Source organism: Megalops cyprinoides, chromosome 2 (genome assembly GCF_013368585.1).
Source record: "Megalops cyprinoides isolate fMegCyp1 chromosome 2, fMegCyp1.pri, whole genome shotgun sequence".
Lineage (NCBI taxonomy): Eukaryota > Metazoa > Chordata > Actinopteri > Elopiformes > Megalopidae > Megalops > Megalops cyprinoides.
This window is the reverse complement of record NC_050584.1, coordinates 64,418,941-64,424,940: the sequence shown is the minus strand read 5'-3', so window position 1 is coordinate 64,424,940 and position 6,000 is coordinate 64,418,941.

The window sequence follows — 6,000 nt, the reverse complement described above, 5'->3', positions numbered from 1 at the left end:
TTCTTTATCCCCAGCTGCCAGCAGACCTCATCGAAGACAGCAGCCTTGAATTTCCACCCCTGGTCGCTGTGCAGCTCCTCCGGTGCACCGAACCGGCAGAACATTTCGTTGACCAGGTGCTCAGCAGTGGTGGTGTCACTCTGGTCGGGAACCGCACACCCCTTGGGCCACTTGGTGAAGTAGTCCATGTCCACGAGCACGTAGCGGTTCCCCCGGTTGGTGGTAGGGAAAGGACCCAGGATGTCCACACCCACGCGCTCCATCGGGGCCCCCGTCTGGTACTGCTGCAGGGGAGCATGGGAGCGCCAGATAAGTCCTTTCCGGGTGGTGCAGGAGTCACACCGGTGGACGTGGAGCTCGACGTCCTGCCGACACCCCGGCCAGTAGAAGTGGGCCCTCAGCCGATGCAGGGTTTTGGTGACTCCGAAGTCGAGGCGTGGACGAGCTGGAGAACCTTCAGGCGCAGCGGGCGAGGAACCAGGAGCTGGAGGATCTTGGAGTGGCCCCTGGGGGATTGCCAGAGGCAGTAGAGGATACCATCTCGGCTGGTGAGGCTGGACCACTGGGAGTGGAGGGTCTTGGTCTCCGGATCCAGCGCTGACACCGCTGCCCACGCCGGTCGCTGGCCTGCCTCCACCCACGCCTGGACCCAGAGCTGCTGTGGTTCCAGGGTCTCCATGCCGCTGTCGCCGCTCGCTGGAGGGGTGGTGTCGTCACCCGGAGGAATGGTCTGCAGGGTCGCCACCACTGGAATCACTGCGTCCCGGTGCTCAACATGCTGGCAGTATCGGCACTCCTCTCCCTGACAGAGGTGTCTGGAAAGGGTGTCTGCGTTGGTGTGGAGACGCCTGGCCCGGTGGCGAACCTCGAAGTGGTAATCCTGCAGTGCTTCGAGCCAGCTGAGGCTGAGGAGCCAGGTGAGGGAGGCGTAGTCTGTGCGCAGGATGAACTTGTGCCTGTAAAGGTACGGCCGGAAGTGGCGAAGCCCCAGGATGACAGCTAGCAGCTCCCTCCGGGTGACGCAGTAATTCCGCTCCGTTCTACTGAGGGAGCGGCTGAAGTACACGACGACTTGCTCCCCGTGCTCCCCCTCCTGGGAAAGTACCGTGCCGAGGCCCGCGTTGCTGGCATCCATATCCACGATGAATGGACGCCGGGGGTCGGGGTAAGCCAGCATGGGGGCCCTGACGAGTGCCAACCGGAGCTGGGCAAAGGCGGCGGCACAGTCTTCACCCCACTGGAATGCCTAGTCCTTCTGGGTAAGACGATGGTGGCGAAGTCCCGCACGAACCGCAGGTAATAAGATGCCAGCCCCAGGAAGCTCCGCGACGTTGCGGGGCATAGGCCAGTCCCTCACCGCGGCCACCTTTGCTGGATCCGTCGCGACCCCTGCAGCGCTAACCACATGCCCCAGGAAGGACTTCTTCTGCCGGAACAGGTGGCACTTCTTTGGGTGAAGGCGCAGACCGGCCCAGCGGATGGTGCAGAAAACGTCCTCCAGGTTGGTCAGGGCACCCCCGAAGTCCGCAGCGTGGACGAGGAAGTCGTCCAGGTAGACAATGCAGCGGCTCCGGGGGATGTCAGCCAGGACCCTCTCCATCAGGCTCTCGAAGGTGGCTGGGGCATTGCAGAGACTGAAGGGCATGACACGAAACTGCCACAGCCTTTAGCCGATGGAGAAGGACCAGGATGGCAGGGGCGACCCAGGGACTACTGGAGGGCTCGATGACGCCCGCCTCCGCCATCTCCTTCACCTTCTGCTCCGCCGCCGCCCGCTTGGATGGGGCACGCATCCCCGGTGTCAATGTCATGGTGCACCAGGCTGGTATGTGTGCAGTCTTCGTCCCGGGCTGTGAAGATGTTGATGAACCGCTCCAGTAAGTCCCGTAGCTGGCGCTTCTGGTGCTCTGGAGGCCCCCGCAACTCCGCTGGTATAAGTCATTGATCGCCTGGCTGGTCTCAGGCAAGACTTGGGGCGGCGGTGAGGATGTGGAGACCCCCTCGATTGCAGGCAGCGGCACGGTGGACCTCCTGGCTGGTGCTGGTGACGGGGTGGACCCTCCGGCTGATGGCAGCAGCCTGATGGATCCTCCGGCTGATTGCGGCGGCAGGACAGGCCTCCTGGCTGGCAGCGGCGATGGGACGGTCGTTTGCAGGCCTTCTTCGCTGGCGGAGCGGAGTGCCACAGCTTCCGACCACAGGTAGAGCGTAGCCCTGGTGACATCCACTGTGGCCTCCCACTTAGCCGGCAGGTCCAGCCCGATGATGCAGGAGTCCTGGATGTCAGCTAGCTAAAACTGATGGTTATTGCTATGGCTAGCGACAGACACCCGGAGCAACATTTCCCCCTGCATCTGGGCGCGTTTGCTGGTGACTGTGGCGATGCGTAGCCTGGTGAACTTCCAGCCTCGTGGTCTCGCCAGGCAGGACTCCGGGGTGAACCAGCAAGAAGGTGGATCCCGTGTCCACCAGGGCCTGGCACGGAGTGCCTTCGAGGTTGCAGTCCACATAGAGCCTGCGTGACTGGCCCAGCTGGCCGAGCCGCAGCGATGACTTGGCGAGGGAAGGAGGGTCGTTGGCGGGTGGCAGTTCCCCCCTTGTGCCACCCCGCTTCAGTTTAACGGCGGCTGGGTCAATGTGCTCCGTGGGGCAGGAGCCGGGCAGTGGTGTGCGACGTGACCCAGCTCTCCACACCAGTAGCAGCCTTCCATCGAGTGCCCTGCTGCTCTCCTCACTCCCCGTTGCAGTCGCTGTGGCGATACGCTGGAGGCCTGGTGAGCCGCTTCTTCTTCGTCGCTTCCCTCAAGATCCGCTTGCCATACGCAGTGCCACACACTGGGGGGACGGTCTCCCGTGTGCAGCACATTCTCGACCCTTTCTGCTTCGAGCAGGGCTGCCGACAGGGTCCCGGGCACCAGCAGACGGACGTGCTCCCATAGTCGATCTGGCCGGAGCCCCCATATGAAGGCCTGGAGGGTGAGCTCTTCTTGTGCTGTGCCGTCAAACGATGGGTAACCATCCTGGGCGTACAGGCGGAGGTCCGCGGTGTAGGCACCCAGGCTCTCTGCCTCTTCCCTCCGGCGGCCGACCAGCTTGTCCCTGGCATCATCCGCTTGCTCATGGGCGCTGAAAAAGCGCTGTATTGCCCCCCTGATGGCTGCCCAGCTGAGCCGCTCCTCGGGCTGGAGATTGGTGAGGACCTGCAGCACTTTGCCCTCCAGTGACAGAGCGACCTGGACCACCGACTCTTCTGCTGACCACCCATTGAACTGGGCAGCCAGCCGCACTTGGACGAGGTAAGTCTCCGGTGGCTCTCCTCTGCTGTAGCGTGGCAGCTTCAACATGGCCCAGCGGGAGCCCCCTGGCTCCATGTGTATATATATATATATATATATATATATATATATATATATACACATACTCGCATACACATATGTATATAGAACTATGGCTGTTAGCAGGTGCGTTAGCCTCATCCTCTGAACTTTTCAGTGGTTCGTGATGAAGTGGAGGGTCTGTCAGAGACGTTACAAAGCGATCCACTGTAGATCACATTGACATAAGAATGGCCGTATACTTAGGCTAATAATACGTACCTATCTGGCTAATATGGCATGCAATTATTTCCAGTGTTTTATTGGCCCCACACATAGAGTGATTTAGCATAGGAGAGCTAGCTGGTGCTCGGCTCTCAGGGTGATCACATTATTGCATGAAGATTCATGGGTATCTTCAATGTTGTATTTTTTTAACGAATAGGAAGATTTAACTTTGCTTATTATAGGTTGCAGTGGCAGCTCCTGCCCAATCTCTCAGGGGGGGCAATTGTTGGCTTTGATGGCTAAACTGACCTGTTCAATGGGTAAATTAACAGCTAGCTAAATAGACTTTCACATTGCATTGTGCAAATTAGTCAGCTAGCTAACTTGACATTGTCACATTGCAAACAAAGTGTTAGCTACTTCGTAGCCTGCTAGCCATGTTTTCCGCTCATACCAGCTCTGCGAAAGTCCCCGGTTATACAATTTCCTCTCCTTTTTAGATACTTGCTTGATGTTTAAATTTAGTCTGGGTGGTCCTGATTCTTCAGTTGCCAATTTATCCTAATTACTACGACGACTGAACGGTATTTCTCTTAATGACATGATCGAGATGCTCTGAGTTAAGGTACCATTAGCCATGTTGACCTTGAATGTGACAAGATCGCTGGCTGCCCCGGCGATCCCTACACCAGGATACTTATGACAAAAGCATGTTAGTGCAAGCCCACCCGGAACCCATACAGATTGCATTGCCTGCAGTTCGAAAAAAAATGCCTTAACATGAAAGTCTATCAGAGCGATCTGGACTATTTTCAACCAGACTGAAATCGCCAAAAAGGGGCGGTACTCCACGAAACACAACTTGACGCTGACTGGACTATGATATTCAGAGGCAGGACAAACTGTCTAGAACAGTCACAGCTAGCGTAACATTGTGGTAGAATGTGATCGAAAAAATCCCTCCCTTTACCCCTTTGATGGTGCGTCGTCCGACTGCCCTAAGGAACAGACACTCTCGCTCTCGCTGGCTACCTGCTCGGTACCTGCTGCTTGTCACCTGTTTCCTGCTCCGCACTTCCTGTTGCTTGTTCCCCGAACACCAGACACAAGACGCCGATCAGCTAGGACCCAGCCAGGACCCAAACCCGGAGAATTCGCCGATTCCAACACTCTCACAAAGTAAAGACTACAAACGTAAGCAGCCAGCTAGTTACGTACAAGCGCGGTGAAATTGGCTGGACGTTTGATATTCGGTGGATATTCGATTTTAATTTGTCTCCAGTTTGAAATCGATAACAAACTTCGACTTAACAATGTGATCAGGGTTACAGAAAGTACACGTTATTACAGTGTATCAAAAGAAAATGTCAATATTTGCTGTCGCTATAGATTTCTATCCGAAACCAGCTTCACGGAAATTCACCCTATGTTCTGTCACTAAAGTCTGTGATTGGTAACTACTACAGCAGTCACAATGAAAAAAAATGTCATTTTGTTGATTTTGTTGATTTTTGGTGAATATCCAATTCTGCTTCCATATAAAATTGACATTTCAGGAAAATCTGACCTGTAGTAAATAGTACACTACAGTAGTCAGATTGAGAATAGAGCATTTTGTTGAATTTTGGTGAATTTTACGTATACGTCTTGTAGCCTAGTCCTGACTACTGCTGAAGAGCGATCAAACATAAAGGTGTAATTTGAGGACGGTCCCTTACAGACGACAGAGCATTAGGTGAACCGTGAAGCTGTTTTTGGATAGAAGTCTACCGACAGCAAAGCCCTGTCGTTCTCTTTTAATAGCCTAGCCTACATTGTCATAAAGTGTCCTTTCTAGACCCTGGTCATGTTACCAACCTGAAGTACATTGTCGAGTCCGAATCGGAGACAAATTAAAATCGAATATCCACCGAATATCAAACGTCCAGCCAACTTGGCTTCTCGCAGCTCTGTCTCTCCCATTCTTAGCTCTCCTCCCTCTCGCTGTCTCCCCTGCTCTGTGTGCAACATGTTTAGTTATTCCTTCTCTGCCATTACTACTAACTTTACTTGTGATAAATGCAAGCTAAACATTAGGTTGATTGAGAAGGTAGCAGAATTAGAAGCACGCATCCGCACCTTATACGAGATTAAAGCTAGTGAAAAGTTATCAAATCTTTTTCGGTACCAGACGCGTCAGTTACCCTTTCCCCTAGTTCAACCCCGGCAGAGCCTTCGCCGAAAGGTGAGTGGGTTATGGTTCGGGAAAATAGGCGCAAGTGTAACGGGTGGTATCGGTATCGGTACGGTTGTGTATTAGATGTTAACGGGAGTCAGCGAGTGAGCGAGCAAGTTTCAAACCGAGGTTCTCACTGCTCGCTCCCAACCCCTTACAGCCAGCGTTGTTGCCAGTTGAGCTAAAGGCAAATTGCCGCTAGCCTGTCGGCAACAACGCTGCTTAACCAGGTTTCGGGGAGTG